Below are 22,085 nucleotides of genomic sequence, written 5' to 3'. Positions count from 1 at the left end.
ATATAAATATGAACTTTATCGAACAGAACATGTATTGTGTAACATGATGTCCTAGGAGTGTCATCTGATGAAGATCGTCAAAGGTTAGTGCTTCATTTAGCTATGTTTTGGGTTTTTGTGACATATATCCTTGCTTGGAAAATGGCTGTGTTGTTATTTTTGTCTATGTACTCTCCTAACATAATCTAATGTTTTGCTTTCGCTGTAAAGCCTTTTTGAAATTGGACAATGTGGTTACATTAAGGACAAGTGTATCTTTAAAATGGCGTAAAATAGAGAAATTAGAATGATGAGATTTTGTTGTTTTGAATATTCCTCCCTGATATTTCACTGGCTGTGTCCCGCCAGTGATATTTCACACACTAGTGTCCCACGTAGCCCATAGAAGTTAATAATGCATTTAGTGTCATCCAGAAGGCGAGGTCACTACAGGTGCATCAAAGCTGGGACCGAGAGACTGAAAAAACAGCTTGTATCTCAAGGCCATCAGACTGTTAAATAGCTATCACTAGCCGGCCTCCACCCAGTACCCTGCCCTGAACTTCGTCACCAGCTAACTACCACGCAGTTACTCTACAATGCACTTTAGTGGCTGCTGCCCTATGTACATAGACATGGAACACTGGTCACTTCAATAATGGAACACTGGTCACTTTAATCAGGTTTACATACTGTTTCACTGATTTCATATGTATATACTGTATTCTAGTCTAGTGCTGTGGCAGTCAAAGTTTCGTCAGCCGGTGATTGTCAAGCAAATAACCGTTGGTCTCACGGTAATTGACCATTCATTAACATAAACACATATAGCATCTCCTGGCTTCCACACATAGCTTACAAGCCATTTTAGAGTCTAATAAATCCATTTAATATAGCTTAAACCTTCACAAAAAATCCATTATTTATTTTATACAGGTCTAAAGAAGCATGATATGAGGAAAATGTAGTCTATTTCAGGTGAAAAAAATAGCATACTCTGAGTTGTCCTTTTGTTAAGTCCTGATGGGGCTATGCCAAATGGCCGTGGGCTACACTAGTTCATTTAGCAGACAGGATTTGCTTATAATTCCGTGGCATTATTTTATAGTACGTATTTGAGAAAAAATTCTGCTTTTTAAAGTTGATCAACTTGTAAACTCACTTTTGAGAAAATTGCCATTGAATGTTTTGGTATCTATTGAAGAGCTCTTCTTTGTCTACACCCATTTAGCATCGTTCACATCCTCTTAAGCTTTAGCCCCACCCATCTCGTTTCGCTCTCAGAGCACACACTTGACGCTCTGGCCGATGAAAACAGCCTAACCAGCTCTGTTGGCAGCAATTTCATTACACTGTTTTGCAGACGTTTACTGACACCGGCCATATTCAACGTGTGCTGTACACACGTCACGTAACGTTAGCCAACGAGCCAGCCAGCTAGTTAAACAACAGTGAACAGTGCTAAGAATGCCACAGTGCTGGGAGCTAACCAACCAGGTTCAATGTTAGCTAGCTAACATTAGGCTCTAAGTAGAAAAGCAAACGGCTCCGGAATACAAATAATGTCAGCTAGGGAGCCAGCCAGCTAACGTTAGCTAGCTAGCCAACAGTACACTTTATCTTGAGACATATAGCTAGCTAGCTAGCTAGGTATCTAGGTAAACAATGAACCGAGCTAGGTAAACAACATTTAAGATCACACATGTCACGTAACATTAGCTAACGAGCCAGCCAGCTAACGTTAGCTAGTTAAACAACAATCAACAGTGTCAAATCATGTTGTTAATACCCTGCATGAATACCACTAGCTAGCCAACAGTACACTTTATCTTGAGACATATAGCTAGCTAGCTAGCTAGGTATCTAGGTAAACAATGAACCGAGCTAGGTAAACAACATTTAAGATCACACATGTCACGTAACATTAGCTAACGAGCCAGCCAGCTAACGTTAGCTAGTTAAACAACAATCAACAGTGTCAAATCATGTTGTTAATACCCTGCATGAATACCACTAGCTAGCTAACAGTACACTTTAGCTTGAAATGAAACCACTTTCTATAAGAATTAGAAACGTGTAATATCTGAATGTAACTAGCTATCTTACCTGTATACATATTATGCATGATGGACGCGTCTCCCTGTCAGGAATGCCATACCACGGTTGCCCTTTGTTTGAAGAGGTAATCCAGAGACAGGTGTTTTCTCCATCTCTTTAGCTATCATACTCTAATTCCACTGATTTCAAAACTTGATCGTCCAGAAAGTGGAGAGTAACACTTATGCAGCTCCACTACACAATTACATTTAAAAAAATCCTGCGTTCGGCAGGATTACCAACACAAACTGATGAGCTCAAATAGACAGAAGCCTTCTATATGGCAAATCAATCCGAACTCATCTCTCGGCAGGTCCAGCCCACTCATTGTCTCAGCCAATTATGGCTAGTGGGAAGGTTGCTGTCTTTTACTGTGGCTTAACCAACAAGGCATTTCATTTAACCATTGTATTTGTATTTACAGATGGCATACAAGTTTGTTATTAAGCCATATGAAAGTTCACATGTTTGAGAAGGCATTTCTGCCAAAAACACTCAAATAGTCTCTCATTCACAATTTGACAAGTACTTCATAATGCCTCGAATTTCACAGGCGGCATCCCTTTTGTGGCTGTAAAGCACTCAAAAAAAACTCCATGCCTTTTGTGTCCCGGAGTGCTGCATTGTGCCCTTCTCCCTGAGTGTTCTGTGCAATCAGAAGCATCTCTCACTCACAGGCTCTCCCACGTGATCGGGTCTTTCTCACAGGCTACAAGTTAAGACAGACACATAGCGTCGTTATCCAATTCGAGGGTGCATATGGAAGATATTGGATGAACTGTCCACATTTACTTTTCGTCAGCCAACAAGATGAGTAAGTCTGCCGAAGAGCACAAGCACTATCCTATGTCAGTCTACTATCTCCCATAGTACAAAAGTCGACCTATTCTGTGTGATACATACATATTACAAATAGTCTGGAACAGTTGTGGGATGCGATAGATCCCAAATGAATACAACCACTAGCATCCCAAAAACGTTTTTATGCAATGTGGCTGACGCAACAGAATGTTTAGCTTCAAATGTTGATAAGCTATTAGGCTATTTCTTCACATTATAAGCGCAGCAATGCGCACATGGTAGTAGGCTATAAGCGCAAATGTTCCATTAGTGGAAAACACCATAATCAAAAGTGACCTCAAATGCATTTATGCATGTAATGCTTTTATTATAAAGGTGCATTTGTATGGTGAAAATATCTTTCCCAAACTTGAAACTCACGCGCTGCTTATATACAGTGGGGGGGAAAAAGTATTTGATCCCCTGCTGATTTTGTACGTTTGCCCACTGACAAAGAATGGATCAGTCTTTAATTTTAATGGTAGGTTTATTTAAACAGTGAGAGACAGAATAACAACAAAAATATCCAGAAAAACGCATGTCAAAAATGTTATAAATTGATTTGCATTTTATTGAGGGAAATAAGTATTTGACCCCCTCTCAATCAGAAAGATTTCTGGCTCCCAGGTGTATTTTATACAGGTAATGAGCTATGATTAGGAGCACACTCTTAAAGGGAGTGCTCCTAACCGCAGCTTGTTACCTGTGAAAAAGACACTTGTCCACAGAAGCAATCAATCAGATTCCAAACTCTCCACCATGGCCAAGACCAAAGAGCTCTACAAGGATGTCAGGGACAAGATTGTAGACCTACACAAGGCTGGAATGGGCTACAATACCATCGCCAAGCAGCTTGGTGAGAAGGTGACAACATTTGGTGCGATTATTCGCAAATGGAAGAAACACAAAAGAACTGTCAATATCCCTCGGCCTGGGGCTCCATGCAAGATCTCACCTCGTGGAATTGCAATGATCATGAGAACGGTGAGGAATCAGCCCAGAACTACATGGGAGGATCTTGTCAATGATCTCAAGGCAGCTGGGACCATAGTCACCAAGAAAACAATTGGTAACACACTACGCCGTGAAGGACTGAAATCCTGCAGCGCCCGCAAGGTCCCCCTGCTCAAGAATACATATACAGGCCCGTCTGACGTCTGCCAATGAACATCTGAATGACTCAGAGGACAACTGGTGAAAGTGTTGTGGTCAGATGAGACCAAAATGGAGCTCTTTGGCATCAACTCAACTAACCGTGTTTGGAGGAGGAGGAATGCTGCCTCTGACCCCAAGAACACCATCTCCACCGTCAAACATGGAGGTGGAAATATTATGCTTTGGGGGTGTTTTTCTGCTAAGGGGACAGGACAACTTCACTCTATCAAAAGAACGATGGACGGGGCCATGTACCATAAAATCTTGGGTGAGAACCTCCTTCCCTCAGCCAGGGCATTGAAAATGGGTCGTGGATGGGTATTCCAGCATGACAATGACCCAAAACACACGGCCAAGGCAACAAAGGAGTGGCTCAAGAAGAAGCACATTAAGGTCCTGGAGTGGCCTAGCCAGTCTCCAGACCTTAATCCCATAGAAAATCGAGAAAAGCCTCGAAACCTTAATGACTTGGAGAAGATCTGCAAAGAGGAGTGGGACAAAATCCCTCCTGAGATGTGTGCAAACCTGGTGGCCAACTACAAGAAACGTCTGACCTCTGTGATTGCCAGCAAGGGTTTTGCCACCAAGTACTAAGTCATGTTTTGCAGAGGGGTCAAATACTTATTTTCCTCATTAAAATGCTAATCATTTTATAACATTTTTGACATGCGTTTTTCTGGATTTTTTGTTGTTGTTATTCTGTCTCTCACTGTTCAAATAAACCTACTATTAAAATTATAGACTGATCATTTCTTTGTAAGTGGGCAAACGTACAAAATCAGCAGGGGATCAAATACTTTTTTCCCCCACTGTATGCCAGTTAGGCTCTACACCCCTTGTAAAGTAGATTAATGTGCTTAATTTTATGAAGTTATTTGGCCACTTTAGTTGTGATATACTTGTTCCACTGGATATCATAAGGTGAATGCACCAATTTGTAAGTCGCTCTGGATAAGAGCGTCTGCTAAATGACGTAAATGTAAATATATATATATATAGTGGTGTAAAAAGTACCCAATTGTCATACTTGAGTAAAAGTTAAGATACCTTAAAAGAAAATGACTCAAGTAAAAATGAAAGTCACCCAGTAAAATACTACTTGAGTAAAAGTCTAAAAGTATTTGATTATAAATATACTTAAACCTCTTTCGAAACCAGTCGCATAGGGGGCAGTATTGCCACTTTCGGATAAAATACGTGCCCATATTAAACTGCCTCCTACTCAAACTCAGAAGCTAGGATATGCATATTAGTTGATTTGGATAGAAAACACTCTGAAGTTTCTAAAACTGTTTGAATGATGTCTGTGAGTATAACAGAACTCATATGGCAGGCAAAAACCTGAGAAAAATTCTACCAGGAAGTGGAAATCTGAGGAGTGAAATATTTCCAAGTCATTGCCTATCGAACACACAGTGACTAAGGATTCATTTTGCACTTCCTAAGGCTTCCACTAGATGTCAACAGTCTTTAGAAAGTTGTTTGAGGCTTCTATGATGAACAGAGAGCGAACAAGAAGGTGGGGAAGTTGGTGACCCAGGGAAGGACATCAGTTCATTGGCGTGCATTCACGCGAGAGGTAGCTGTGTTCCAAAATGTTTTTCAAGACAATGGAATCGTCTGGTTGGAATATTACTGAAGTTTCACGTTATAAAGGCCTTAAAGATTGATGCTTTACAACGTTTGACATGCTTGAACGAACGTAAATATAACTTTTTTTTTACTTTTCGTCGTGACATTTTCTGCGTGCTTCCTACATTTGGAGTAGCTAACTGAACGCGCTAACAACAAGGAGCTATTTGGACATAAATTATGGAGTTTATCGAACAAAACAACATTTATTGTGGACCTGGGAATTCCTGGAAGTGCCTTCTGATGAAGATCAACAAAGGTAAGTGAATATTTCTAATGCTATTTTTGATTTTACATGTATTGCCTAGTGTGTTTTCTGAGCGCAGTACTCAGATTATTGCAAAGTGTGCTTTCCCCATGAAGCTTTTTTGAAATCTGTCACAGCGTTAGCATAAAGGAGATGTTCATCTGTAATTCTTTGAATGCCAGTGTAATATTTTATCAACGTTTATGACGAGTATTTTTATAAATTGTTGTGCTGATTCACCGGCAGTATAGGAGGCAAAATATTTTCTGAACGTCACGCGCCAATGTAAAATGCTGTTTTTGGATATAAATATCAACGTTATAAAAGAAAAAATGCATGTATTGTGTAACATAATGTCCTAGGCGTGTCATCTGATGAAGATCGTCAAATGTTAGTGCTTCATTTAGCTGTGTTTGGGGTATTTGTGATGCATCTAGTTGCTTGGAAAATGGCTGTGTGGTTATTTGTGTCTATGTATTCTCCTAACATAATCTAATGTTTTGCTTTCGCTGTAAAGCCTTTTTGAAATCAGACAACGTGGTACGATTCAGGAGAAGTGTATCTATAAAATGGTGTCAAATAGTCCTATGTTTGAGAAATTGAAATTATTGGATTTGTGGTTTTGAATTCGGCGCTCTGATTTTTCACTGGCTATTGTCAAACTCAGTCCCGCTGACAGGATCGGTGTCGTATGAGGTTTTAAGTATCAAAAGTAAATGTAATTTAAGAAATATACTTAAGTATCAAAAATGAAAGTATAAATCATTTCAAATTCCTTATCAGGCAAACCAGAAGGCAAGCTGTTCTTGTTTTTTAAATTTATGGATAGTCAGTCACACTCCAAGACATAATTTACAAATGAAGTATTTGTGTTTAGTGAGTCAGCCAAATCAGAGGCAGTAGGGATGTTCTCTTGATAAGTGTGTGAATTGGACCATTTTCCTGTTCTGCTAAGCATCCAATATGTAATGAGCACTAGTGTATACAGTAAAAGGGACATTATTTTCTTTAAGAATGTAGTGAAGTAAAAGTAAAAACCGATGCCTCACAAGTCCTCAACTGGCAGCTTCATTAAATAGTACCCTCAAAACACCAGTCTCAACGAAGAGGCGACTCCGGGATGCTGGACTTCTAGGCAGAGTTGCAAAGAAAAAGCCATATCTCAGACTGGCCAATAGAAATAAAATATTAAGATGGGCAAAAGAACACAGACACTGGACAGAGGAACTCTGCCTAGAAGGCCAGCATCCTGGAGTTGCCTCTTCACTGTTGACGTCGAGACTGGTGTTTTGCGGGTACTATTTAATGAAGCTGTCAGTTGAGGACTTGTGAGGCGTCTGTTTCTCAAACTAGACACTCTAATGTACTTGTACTCTTGCTCAATTGTGCACCAGGGGCTCCCACTGCTCTTTCTATTCTGGTTAGAGCCAATTTGCGCTGTTCTATGAAGGGAGTAGTACACAGCGTTGTACGAGATGTTCAGTTTCTTGGCAATGTCTCGCATGGGATAGCCTTAATGTCTCAGAACAAGAATAGACTGACGAGATTCAGAAGAAAGGTCTTTGTTTCTGGCCATTTTGAGCCTATAATCGAACCCACAAATGCTGATGCTCCAGATACTCAACTAGTCTAAAGAAGGCCAGTTTTATTGCTTCTTTAATTAGAACAACAGTTTCTGTTTTCTAATGATCAATTAGCCTTTTAAAATGATCAACTTGGATTAGCTAACACAACGTGCCATTGGAACACAGGAGTGGTGGTTGCTGATAATGGGCCTATGTACTCCTATGTAGATATTTCATAAAAAATCAGCAGTTTCCAGCTACAATAGTCATTTACAACATTAACAATGTATACACTGTATTTCTGATCAATTTTATGTTATTTTAATGGACATAAAATGTGTTTTTCTTTAAAAAACAAGGACATTTCTAAGTGACCCCAAACTTTTGAACAGTAGTGTATCTGAGCGGGGTGTTTTTGTTGTTGTGACCCACTTCTATGGTGATAGAGAAGTGAATAGCAGTGGTATGGTCTTCAACTTATTTTTCCTTGGGCAAGAACAGAGTGTAGCGGGTACAATGACTAATTTACCTGACGCTTCAAATCAGAAAACATCCAATTTTACACCAACATTTTTATTTTGTACAGACCATTGGCTTAAATCCCATGCCTAGTGGCCTTCCACAACAAAAATAATTATATAGGCCTACCATGCAGCTAAAAGGCCTGCTGCCTGCATATCAGTCATGAGATCTATGTTATTCAATTCTCTCATAAATCCACAATAAAGATAATTTGAGAAAGGTAAGTGATTTCCACTATTGTTTACCTAGCTGCATCAAAAATCATGCTCATCCAAGGAGAGTTCCTGAAATGACTCATGAGAGAGTTCAACACTTGCAAAAGTTTGATCGTCAGAAGCTGCTGAGTTGAATTTGACAGTGACACTGAAAGGGAATACCCCAATAATAATTATTCTATAATAATCCCATGGGTGAGCTCTCTAATGTCTGTGTAAATTGTTGTCTGTCTGTGACCCTTATTGAGTGGCTAAACCACAAATCCCAGATTAAACCCACATACCAGTTTAAACCTTTTCAGTGATGACATCATTCTCTAGAGCTGCATTGGGGAAACCCCATGACTGAGAACAGGGGCAGGCAGGTTCAGAAAGTATGTGTACAGGCTTAGTCTAGCTATGGGACTGCACCACTGCTGCAGTAAGATGTGCTTGAACGGAGTACCAAATTTGCTTATGATATTTACAAATGATATTTCTCTGAGAAATGCTCACAAAATTATGTTATTATCAAGATGCTTCATTAAAGAGGAGAAGAGTGTAATCATTTCTCAGAACCAGCTAGATTTCAAACAGGAACAGCCAGGTCTCAGAACAGTATTCAATGCACATTTGATTAGGATGAGAACCTGACTATTAAACAAGACTAAAGGCGTAGTAGTAAATAATATTGTGGTAATGAATTTGAACTGCTTTCAATCACCCCCTCCTCAGATAAGATACTCACTCACAGTGTTTTTAAATGCCATAGTCTTCACCTGGTCTATTTCCAGATGGCTCTGACTTTCAGCATCATTTATTTATTGCACCTTGCTTGGTTCCAGCTAGGGTAGATAGAGTACAAGGAAATCCCAATCCACAGCCTCTGCAGTGCTTTTGGTGTCCGTAAATTCACTTACTTCTCTACATAACTGACTCTGCTCTTCTCCTCTCTAACAGCTAGGAGATTCCGGTACAGTAGATTATGTCCCCGTTTTTCTGCAGGACATCCAACAAATGGCTGATGTACACTAAATAACTTGTATTGTTTGCCAATGTAGCGGAGTTGATTTGAAATCACACTTTTGTGATGAGGTAGCCCTGTCTGAGACTTGTAAACCAGTAAGACAGTGGCTTTGGTGTGTGAGAGGTCCTTGGTTCAAATTCCAACAGTTACACCAACATGCCTCACATTACATTCAGTACAAGGGAATTACAGTATGTTTGTGATTTTAGGGATGGTGGATGGTAGTGACATGCCGTCAGATGCTTAGGGAAGGGGAGGAGGGAGGAAGGCGGAGTTGGTGTGAAAGAGCACCAAATTGGGTGATTGGTTGCCCTTAGTTTGGATGGGTGATTGGGGTGTAGGGTAGGGAGTCATTCTGGCTGGCTGTACCACAGCCCCCCTGGAGAGTTAAACATTGAAAATGTCTCTTGGATAATGAAGAGAAGAGATCTTAATGCCATTGTTCATATCTATTCACACCTTTGAATGAAGTGCATTTATTCTGTATTCTAGTTAGTGAAATCCATTGTACAATGGAAAAAAATACAGAATATTATTTACATAATTTATTTGTACTTCAATTCTGCTTCCCTTTTAAAAAGTTAAAGGAGACCTTTCAAAAAGCAGAGGCAATAAATGTAATTATTTCATGTAATTTATGAAAGGGAATCATTTAAACCCTAGAGATCTCTTGGAGAGGAAGCTGATGTGATGTACATTGTCCATTTCATCCAGTTTGTCTGGTGTGTGTGTGGGTGTGATCATTAGAATGAATGAAATCTCCAACCAATGAAGGGGATTCTCCATTTTCATGTATGACCTTACCCACTGTCTACAAGTCAGGAACTCAGGAAGAGGTTTCATTCATAAAGTTACATGACGCACAGGTACATGCACACGCTTGATGACACACACAAACATACCCACCCACTACACAAATGCACAGGTGTACACTCACACATCTAAATTACCTCACCCACTGTCTACACTTCAGGATGGTTTGATGCCACACACACACATGGCTTCCCCTGGGAGAAAGAGGAGTGTAAAGTCCAAGTGAGATCATTACCTGACAGACTACATATTCACTATCGAACATTTCATATTTCCATTTTATGTCTGCATCCCGAAATGCACCCTATTCCCTATACAGTGCACTAATTTTGAGTGGGTGCTGGTCAAAAGTAGTTCACTATGTAGGGAATAGGGTTCCATTTGGGATGCAAACCGGTAACAATTTACACTGCTCATTGACATTCATAAATGGTCTAACTTAGTACTTCCAAATTGTGCTTTGACTTTGGTGTAGTGTTGAGTAGTAATATAGCACCAGTAGGCTACAGGAAAAGGAATATTGCATACTGCATTGTGATTACATTAGTTTAGTTCATTTTTTTTAGGACGATTTCCATTTATGAATCTCATTAACCATTAATGTTCATTATGTTAATCCAACATTTTGATCACGCAGGTCTTTGATGTTGTAGAGATTGACAATCTCTGTGATTGTGCTTAGAAACTAGAGACTTCAGACTCTGGGTTGTAGGATGTACAGCTCAGTGAACTCAATGATCAAACAGCCAGCTCAGGCAGGCAGTGAGACAGGAGCTCTGGCAGGATAGGGTTAATGACTATAAAAGAGCCTGGAGAGATACGATGCGTCTTTCTGAAAGTCACATGGCACATTGGCGGGAAGGGGAGTGTAATGGGGAGGATGGGAGGGGAAAAAGGAGGGTAATGGGGAGGAGAGGGGGTGTGGTCTTGGACTGTGTTGCTGTGGCAACATAATCCTGGGTGAGTTGGCAATCCAGTGCTGTGCTGTGTGACGTCAGAGCGTAATATTAGATGCTGACTGTAGAGCTAGCTGCTGCTGTGGTTGTGGAGGAGCAGGAGAGTGAGTCACAGTGATACTTTGACCCCTGCAGTCTTAATGAAGGAGAGGAGAGCTGCAGAGGAGAGGGGCCCCTGCCTCTGCCTCTGCCTCTGCCTCTGGCTTTGTGTGTGGTGTAGTAATGGCCCATGCCTGGCTGTAGCCTATCGTCCTGTGAGTATGGATGAAGATAATATCATATCCCTATGAAGATAGTAGCTGTGTGGTGTATTTCCCATACAGTTAAATGGATGGACCGGAGTGACTGTTTTAGATTGTTTTTCAACCTGCCATAGTCATGAAAAGGCTGACATTGCTTACCAAAAACACACACACACACACACACACACACACACACAAGGCTGCTGAGGGGAGGTTGGCTCATAATAATGGCTGGAATGGAGTAAATGGAATGGTATCAAGCACATGTAAACCACATGTTTGATACAATTCCATTTATTCCATTCCAGCCTGTGAAGTTGACCCAGCAGTAGATTTTACAGTGAGGAGGCTGAAAATGAAGATCCTTTTTGGCAAATGTGAGGATAACAGGTTCCTAAAATACTTCCCGAGGCATCATATATGTCTGATATAATTTACATGGGCAGCAGCAAGTATAGTCCAACCTTCCCTGTCTGGCCACAATAGAACATGAGGGGTTAAAATACTTTACCCATCATACAACAGCCAATGAGAAGCAGACAGGTCCTAAAAATTGTCTGTCCTAAGTTGCAACACTCACTACTGAGTTCCAAACTGCCTCTGGAATCAACGTCAGAACAATAACTGTTCATCGGGAGCTTCATGAAATGGGTTTCCATGGCTGAGCAGCCACACACAAGCCTAACATTACCATGAGCAATGCCAAGCGTTGGCTGGAGTGGTGTAAAGCTCACCACCATTGGACTCTGGAGCAGTGGAAAGCGTTCTCTGGAGTGATGAATCATGCTTCACCATCTGGAAGTCCGAAGTCCGAACCTGGGTTTGGCGGATTCCAGGAGAATGCTACCTGCCCGAATGCATAGTGCCAACTGTAAAGTTTGGGGCTGTTTTTCATGGTTCAGACTAGGCCCCTTAGTTCCAGTGAAGGAAAAATCTTACCGCTACAGCAAACAGTGACATTCTAGACTATTCTGTGCTTCCAACTTTGTGGCAACAGACAGAACTGACACTGCACAGTAGAGGTTACTCCTTTGGGGCCTCAGGCACCCCAGCCTGCAGCACGGCTGATACAGAAACAGAAATCTCTGAACACTCCCCTCCTTCAGAGGACGGAAACACTGGAACCATCACCGGCTCAGCAACAGCAACAATAGGATTTGGCACCAAACCATTTGTCGACGCTCCAAACTCAAATTCTAAAAAGCTACATACACATTTCTCATCTTTTTATAGGTGATCAAGAGCACATTCCTAACCCACTTTATTATCAATAAATAAATGTGCTTCTCAAACCATAAATCATGTCTGGTCATTTATAAAAGGCTTTAGATTATGTGACGGAAGACATAAGGACAATCATCACACACAGCCATTACTATAAGCCTGTCCTTCCCAATTAAGGTACCACCAGCCGCCTGTGACACACACACACACACACACACACACACACACACACACACACACACACACACACACACACACACACACACAGTCAGGTGTAGAGATCATTAAAAATATATTCTATATAATGGATTAAAGCCCTCGGTTGCACCTCCTCCCAAACGCCCTTGAGCCCATTCTGTCAACAGCTGGTGTGGAGTAAAGGGTTAATGATTTGAAAGGCTTTTGTGTGTGAAGGGTCCTCATGTCGTTTGATGAATGTGTGTGTGTGTGTGTGTGTGTGTGTGTGTGTGTGTGTGTGTGTGTGTGTGTGTGTTGGGCGGGGGGGTTGGGCGGGATGTGTGTGTGTTGGGCGGGATGTGAAGGGCCCTCATGTCGTTTGAATAATGAGTGCTGTGAGCTATAGTCTGTTTAGTTGTTAATGGTTAATGTACACTATAAAAGGGACATCCCCACAAGCTGAGAACTAGGCTACACTTTAAAAGCTTCAGCATCTCAAGCCTCAATATGAAAAACATATTTCCTTTGTGAATGATCTATTAATAACCTTTATGAATGATCAATGATACTTTTCTTAACTATTATCATCTTATAATGAGGACAATGAGGAACAGCACAAGGTTTAGAGAGGATGTACAATTATCTTGGATGCTTAGAAAGATGTGCGCATGTAAGCTTGTAATGGTAAAGTTAGCTGTCGTGGTGCAAGCACCCTACTTACTTGCAAAATACACGCATTATCTACAGTTTCTATGCAAGTAAAGTCATACCAATAAAAACATTTGTAAGTTGGACATGGTTGGATATTTTTGTGTCTGTAAAATTCATTATGCGAAAAATGGTGGTTGAAACGCCTTTATGGGCAAATGTTGATATAATAACCATCATATCAAAGTAAACTTGGAGTCACGTGATGATATGGTGTGTGGTCCTTCCCCTATGACTCGGGAAACCATGCAGTTTATTAGGCTACAGATGAAATAAGTTACGATGACGTTCACAGGGTGTTGAAAGTGTATGGAGATGAGTTTGATTCTCCTTTCCAATAAATATAGAGTGTCTTATTCTGGTGACATAATGCTTGACTGCCTTTTGACAAATACTCTCGCTCTTATCCATAATAATCTCATCATGTAGACTAGCCTACCCGCCCTGTCTCTGTGAGCTGTTGGCTAGAACGCACATGCCAAGAACAGAGTAGGCACATTTACTATTTACCACAATCGTTTCTGTGACAAAACTATCGGTAGAGTTGAACATGCTATGAAAACTCACTGAACTTTAGATTTGGTACATGCATACATTAAGCGAAAAAGTACATTTTGTGTGCACTACGTCATCATTTGACTTTGTTGCCTACTGCATTCAATGACTATGAGTCGTGAGTTTTGGAAAGAAATAGGAGTGCTTTGGGGAATAATTTTACTTGGAGGTTAAACTCTCTCGCTCGCTCGCTCTCTCGCTCTCTCGCTTTCTCGCTCTCTTTTAATGATTTGTATACATACAAATCATTAAAATCCAGACGGAAAATATTTACACAAGAAGCAACCTAATATCACACAGTCAAACTCTCAGTCATTTAGTAAGTTCACCATTCTGCCATTCTCACTGTTAAACATCGCACAGTGTTCAACACAACGGCTCTTTAACCGACTTGACAAAACTATAGTTTGTTAACAAGAAATTTGTGGAGTAGTTGAAAAACACGTTTTAATGACTCCAACCTAAGTGTATGTAAACTTCCGACTTCAACTGTATAAGCAGTATTTCAACTTCAATAACTTAAAAATTATAATAAAAAAATTCGATTGAAAAATATAAACATGAACACATTCTATGTAATGTTGAACATTGGTATGTTTGTCTCAATAACATAATTATATTGTAGTAAGATGTGAGACATTACCACACGTAGACACCATTTTTAGCTCTGTCTTTACTGTGGGGAATCTGGGGTAACACAATAAAAGGAACCACCAGGCGTACTGGCATAGTAATCCAGTTTAGCAATAACTATTGCATACATAACAAACATAATTCTCTACGGGCATATCAAAGTTCCAGATCGGGATCTCTGCTACTTTTAGATGATACAAGTAAAAGGACGATTGTGATTGGTACATTGCCTACTATACCAATTTCTCTGAATAAAATGGGCCATAACTTTAAAACTAGCAGAGATCCCACTCTGTAACTTTGATATGCCCGTAGAGTATGTTATGTTTAACAATATATTGGAACATTTGCTAAATCTAAAAATGCTCAGATGTATATTTGTCAATATTCATAAAAAAAAACACGTTATTGAAATCAAAATATTACTCATAACCAATCTACATGCTCACTCTGATAATGTTATCAAATGATTAGTTTTATTGTTGGTTTATGTGATAATTCATTTTTTATATGGTCTGTGATAGAACAGTCTCACTGCAGCACAACACTTTCCGTCTGACATTTCAACATGATTCCTGTTGCAGTTGTTGAACATCATAAAATGCACTGCAGTAAGTAGGCCTATTGTAGTGTCCAGTCTACTGCTGGGACACACAACATGTGCAATCCATGGTCCTGAAATGTAGCTACAACATTAAAGTTTTCTAAAGTGTTTCCCATGTAAGTGGAGTCGGACAACTAAATAAATAACTAAATGGATCATTGTTTACAATAACGCTGTGCTTCAGCACAACAACACCGGTCACTTGTTATAAAGTATAGGGCAAAGTGATTCAATATTCTAGCTATGTGCATAAAAAAGGCATTATCAAAAGCCAAGATGTCAAATTGAATATGATAAGGCAGGCTGATGGAAGCCAGGTGATGCGTTTCAAGTATTTAAAGGGCTAATGAGTGAAACCCTATAGCACATAGCACTCAAGAAAATGGAACTCCCAATCAATAAATATTGATTTTATTACGCTGAGAGGGGGAGGGCCTAGTCTTGTCTTTGCTTGCCAATATAACGGCTACGTCCCAAATGCACCCCATTTCCTACATAGTTCACTACATTTAACCAGGACCATGATATACTGCCGATGCAATGGGGCTTGAAAGGGGATATCGTGAGAAAAAAATCTTTAAAATATAGATGCAAGTTGAAACCAAATAAGGTTCTTGATAGCGATGCCATAAGGGAACCATTTTTGGGTCTTTGAAGAACCATAAATTGGATGGTTCTATTAAGAAACCAAGCAAAAAAACAAAAACAGAAATGTTTCGGCCCTCCAGGACCGGAATTTAATAGTCCTGCTGTAGGGTTTAAGACTTATTAGCATATTTCCCAGGGTGCCTTTCAAGTGAGGTTACCAGTACCACCCATGATTGTGTTTGCTAGTGACAGAGACATGGATGTTGCATTCATTCATTTACACCAAGTGAGATTCTATGTGAATATGTTGTCATTAAAATTCAATATGACAGTACAACACATATTTTATAAGGCATTTTTTGAGGGGTTAGTTTGAGTGTAGTGCAGTGGCCTGAAACTCATAGCTGCAGGTTACATCTGGCCTGCAAGTCACATAATGCTGGCTTGTTGTCAGGCGGTGGGTGTAGCTGGTGCATGAAGTCAGGCGCAGGAGAGCAAAGATGAGTGAACAACGCACTTTAAAAAAGGCAATAGCACAAAGTAACAATCCCAATGTGCGAACAAATAACGGTTGCGGGTAAAATAACACCCAGGAAAAAACCAGCCGGAAACATACCTAACAAACAATCACACACAAAGACATGGGGGAAACAGAGGGTTAAATACACAACACATAATGAGGGAAATGAGAACCAGGTGTGTGGGAAAACAAGACAACACAAATGGAAAATGGATCCACCGCCCGAACAAGGAGAGGCATCGACTTCAGTAGAAGTCGTGACACTTGTAAAGTGATGTGTAATTCGTATTGGAATGCAGCCAGAGCAGAGAATTCCAATGTTTAGAATTTTTATTCACCCGCAACGTGCATTCAGAATAACTGTCAGGGTTGGGAAGAAAAGATGTGGCTACCTTAAACATCTAAACTGGAACAACCACTTCAGTAACCGGTGCAGTAAATGCAAGTAATAAATTGGAATATTACATTTTTGGTTATTTATATTTGAGTACCAAATTATTCATGAATCAATCATGCAACAAAATAAATCTCAGTGGCAGACCGAGAGTATTGAATTTCAACAATCCGTCTGTAGGTCTACATAAGCACAAAGCAACTAGGCTAGGCTACTTTTTTGCTGCTTTGACTGACTGACTGACTGACTGTCATTTTAACCACCAGTTGAGGTCTAAATACACATTTTGTCAAAACTGCTTCATAGCATTTCATAGAGATGAAAACATTATGAGAAAAGTACACTATACATCACTCTATATCAGGCGGTGAGAAAAGAAGGCCCGGAAAATCGGCAAAGACCCCAACCACCCAAGCCAAAGATTATTTTCTCTGCTGCCGCACGGCAAGAGGTACCGGTGCATCAAGTCTGACACCGACAGGCTCTTGAACAGCTTTTATCCCCAGGCTATATGACTGATACTTAATAGTTAAAAAATTGCTACATGAACCGTTTACCTTGTATCTTTATTGACCTTTTATTTCAATCTCTACGCACACTCACAGGACCCTACACACCCACACACACTGTCACTCCAACACACACACACAAACACTCACACCATATGCACATGCACTTATACAATCTCTATACACACTGTTTATAAATACAGTGCATTCAAAAAGTATTCAGACCCCTTGACTTTTTCCACATTTTGTTACGTCATCAATCTTCAAATAAAATACCCCTATAATGACAAAGCAACAACAGGTTTTTAGACATTTGTATTACAAAATAGAACTGAAATATCAGTATTCAGAGCCTTTACTCAGTACTTTGTTGAAGCACCTTTGGTAGCGATTACAGCCTCGAGTCTTCATGGGTATGACGCTACAAGCTTGGCTCACCTGTTTTTGGGGAGTTTCTCCCATTCTTCTCTACAGATCCTCTCAAGCTCTGTCAGGTTGGATGGGGAGCGTCGCTGCACAGCTATTTTCAGGTCTCTCCAGAGATGTTTGATTGGGTTCAAGTCCGGGCTCTGGCTGGGCCACTCAAGGACATCCAGAGACTTGTCCAGAAGTCACTCCTGTGTTGTCTTGGATGTGTGGTTTGGGTTTGTTATCCTGTTGGAAGGTGAACCCAGTCCCAGTCTGAGGTCCTGAGCGCTCTGGAGCAGGTTTTCATCAAGGCTCTCTCTGTACTTTGCTCCGTTCATCTTTCCCTTGATCCAAGTCCCTGCCGTTGAAAAAAATCTGTTGTTGTTCCTAGACGTTTCCACTTCACAATAACACCGGGCAGAAATTTGACAAACTGACTTGTTGTCAAAAAAAAGTCACTGAGCTCTTCAGTATGGGCCATTCTCCTGCCAATATTTGTCTATGGAGATTGCATGCCTGTGTGCTCATTGTTATACACCTGTCAACGGGTGTGACTGAAATAGCCATGTTATCACTATAAACAAGGAGGACCTGCATGAGAGAGTTGGAGAGGAACTGTACCTTGTCCTTGGTGCTGAAATAGGCTGACTTTGCTGATAGCTACTTTGCTGAGGGAAAATGTACTTGCTAAGATTGTGATATGTCGTTGTCTCACCTAGCTATCTTAAAACTTCTTTGGGATAGGGGGCAGTATTTTCACGGCCGGATGAAAAAACGTACCTGATTTAAACTGGTTACTACTCTTGCCTAGAAACGACAATATGCATATATTTGGATAGAAAACACTCTGAAGTTTCTAAAACTGTTTGAATGGTGTCTGTGAGTATAACAGAACTCATATGGCAGGCCAAAACCTGAGAATATTCCAACCAGGAAGTTTGACCTCAGATGGCTTCAGTCCTTTCAAATGAAGTTGTAGCTGAAATACAGTGTCTGTGATGTCATATTGCACTTCCTACGGGCTCCACTAGATGTCAACAGTAATTAGAACCTTGTTTGAGGCTTCTAGAATGCAATTTGATTGAATAATACCCGGAACAGTAAGTGGTCTCACTGGGGTCACTGGCTTTCCTCGCACACTCACGATGGATTTAGCATCTTTCATTTTCTTCTGTAATAAATCTGCTATTGTCCGGTTGGAATATTATCTCAATTTTACGATTATAACACCCTAAAGATTGATTGTGAACATGGTTTGACATGGTCCTACAAACGCTGAGGGAACTTTATAACTTTTCGTCGACGGTGGATAGATACATTTTGGAATGGGGACCTGGACGCGCCGTCAAAACGGATTTATTTTGACATAAATGATGGACTTTATCGAACAAATGAACATTTCTTGTGGAAGTGGGAGACCTTCCAAGTGCATTCAGCCGAAGATCAGCAAAGGTAAGATAATATTTTTAACATATTTCAGCGTTTTGTGGATGCCGTGGCTGGATGGCTAACTGAATAGCATGGTGCACAGTACTCAGAATATTGAACAATGTGCTTTCTACGTAAAGTTGTTTTGAAATCTGACATAGTGGGTGCATAAAAGAGTACTGTACCTATAATTCTTAAAATAATTGTTATGTATTTTGTCAACGTTTATGTTGAGTATTTTTGTAAATTCACCGGACATTTTGAGGTGAATACATTTTCTGAACATCACGCGCCAATGTAAAAAGTTTTTTTGGGATATAAATATGAACTTGATGGAACAAAAAATGCATGTATTGTCTAACATAATGTCCTAGGAGTGTCATCTGATGAAGATCGTCAAAGGTTAGTGCATCATTTTAGCTGGGTTTTGTGCTTTTGGACGGCTAGCCTTCCTTTGAAAATGGCTGTCCTTGCTTTGAAAATGGCTGTGTTGTTGTTTTTTGCTGTGGTGGTATCCTAACATAATCTAATGTTTTGCTTTCGCTGTAAAGCCTTTTTGAAATCGGACAATGTGGTTAGATTAACGAGAGTCTTATCTTTAAAATGGTGTAAAATACTTGATTGTTTGAGAAAATTAAATTATGGTATTTTAGTTGGTTTTGTATTTCGCGCCATGCGATGCCATTGGCTGTTGGCTAGGGGTTCCGCTAGCGGAAAGTCTAGATGCAAGAGGTTTTAAGATGAATGCAACAATGTTAAGTCGCTCTGGATAATAATGTCTGCTAAATGACTAAAATGTGTGTAGAATAAAAGAATGCATGTATTTAATTGAAGTGACGCGATGACATGCACACTCCACTAGGTGGGAACCTTTCACTACTTTACATCTGTCAAAAGATGACAAGAATATGCCAAAATCATGATTAATAATCCTTTAATAATAATCAGGAACAATAGATGCCCATAATTCTCTTTCTCTCCCTCTTTCTTTCTCATACAGCCCAAAATGCTTTATTTATATGACTCCTAACTTCCATGACTCAGAGGGGAAGAACCACCAATGTCATCTTTAATATTCAATTTTAGCTTGGTTGGAACTGCTGGTCCACTAGATGGTAGCCTAATGCTGAGCTGATAGTTCACTGAGGCTTACACAGTTGCTGTGTCTGAAATGGAACCCTATTCCCTATATAGGGCACTACTTTTAACTAGGGCCATTAGGGCAGTTGTGCATGTGCTGTTCTACCCATGGTTGGGGTCAATTCCATTTCAATTTTTGTCCATTCAGAAAGTACACAGCAATTCCAATTCCAATGATCTGCTATGGTTTTCAATGAGGGAAATGTGGAATTGGAATTTGGTTTACTTATCTTTTTTTATAATATTTTCTTTTTCATTTTCCCCCCACACCAAATCCAAACATACACATAAGAACAACATCTTACAGATGCAAACAAACAACTATATTTCCTCTGCCCAGACCCGCATGCTCATACCTCCACCCCTAGTGCCTGCATTATTGTTTGCCACATGGCCTTAAATTGTACCAATTTGCTTTTCAGTGTCGCCCATGCTATTTAAATAATACATCATTCAATTGTTCCATCGTGTTAATGATGGCGGATTAATTGATTTCCAAGTTTTTAATATATGTTTTTTTAAGATGAGTGATGAGAAAATAATCGTCCAGCCCATTGGTTCTCTCACCTCACCCCCATGTCTTGAAATATGCAGACAGATGGATTATAAGTAGGTTTACATTGTAATACTTCTGACAGCTTACTTTCTAGCTCTGCCCACAAATTCCGGACTTTATAGCATTCCCAGAAAGCATGGATTATTGAGTCATTATTCATTTTACATTTAAGACATGACTCCACCATTTTGTCTTTTGTACATTAAACTCAATACATTACTTTATACATTTTAGTTAACTGTAACATTGTTAGTTATGTTCCACCATTCCCTCCATTTTGTGCCAATATCAGTTCTTTTAAAATCTTGCTTCCAATAGTTGTATTTTTTTCTAAGAGATTGTCAGTTGTATAGGCTCTCTGCAAAGTTTTGTATATATTATCTATCATATGAATATCATTTTCTGACTCAAATAGGATTCCCTCGAGTTTGCTCTGATGCCCAAAATATTTCTAATCGACATTTTGTGATATAATATTTTTAAGTTGGGTGTATATATATTTGAAAATATCTACATTGGTAAAAAAAAAAGTTTTTTAAAGCTGTCAAGGAAATAAATGTACGTCACGACCTGACCAGAAAAGGGGTTATTTGTTATTGTAGTTTGGTCAGGACGTGGCAGGGGGTGTTTATTTTATGTGGTTCGGGGATTGTTGGGTTATATAGAGGGGTGTTTGTTTAGAGTGTTCCGGGGTTTTTGGGTTACGTTCTAGGTTAGTGTATTTCTATGTTAGATCTAGGGTGTTTAGTTCTATGTTTAGTTAATTGGGATGGGCCTTCAATTGGAGGCAGCTGTTCCTCGTTGCCTCTGATTGAAGGTCCTATGTATAGGGGAGTGTTTGTAATGGGAATTGTGGGAAGTTGTTTTTTGCATAGCTGTGTGTAGCCTGCATTACTGTGTGTTCGTTCATTTTCTTGTTTTTTCAGTGTTCTAATAGAAGTTAAAATGAGCACTCAACCCGCTGCGCCTTGGTCCACTTCATACGACGACCGTTACAATGTATTTCCTATTATCAAGTAATTTCCTGATTCTATGCCTTTAGTTTCCCGTGTGGGCCAATTTATCTATGAATTCTGAAAAGCTATCGAAGGATTGTTCCATAAGTTTGTGTTTCTAGAGTGATATTGGTTCTTGTAAAATACGTAACATTTTCTTACATATCATTATAATGTACGTTACTATGAATTTAACTTTCTTAGCTTTCTCCTTTAAAATTAGACTTGTGAAAAGATTCTGGGAATGAGCATTTGGTTTACTTTCTGCATTAACCTCTTACATCTAGACGTTCCGCTAGCGGAACACCTGCTCCAATATCCAATGATGGGCGTGGCGCGAAATACAAACTCCTCTAAAATACAAAAACTTCAATTTT

Source organism: Salmo salar, chromosome ssa22 (genome assembly GCF_905237065.1).
Source record: "Salmo salar chromosome ssa22, Ssal_v3.1, whole genome shotgun sequence".
Taxonomy (NCBI): Eukaryota; Metazoa; Chordata; class Actinopteri; order Salmoniformes; family Salmonidae; genus Salmo; species Salmo salar.
Note: the sequence above shows the minus strand (reverse complement) of the source record.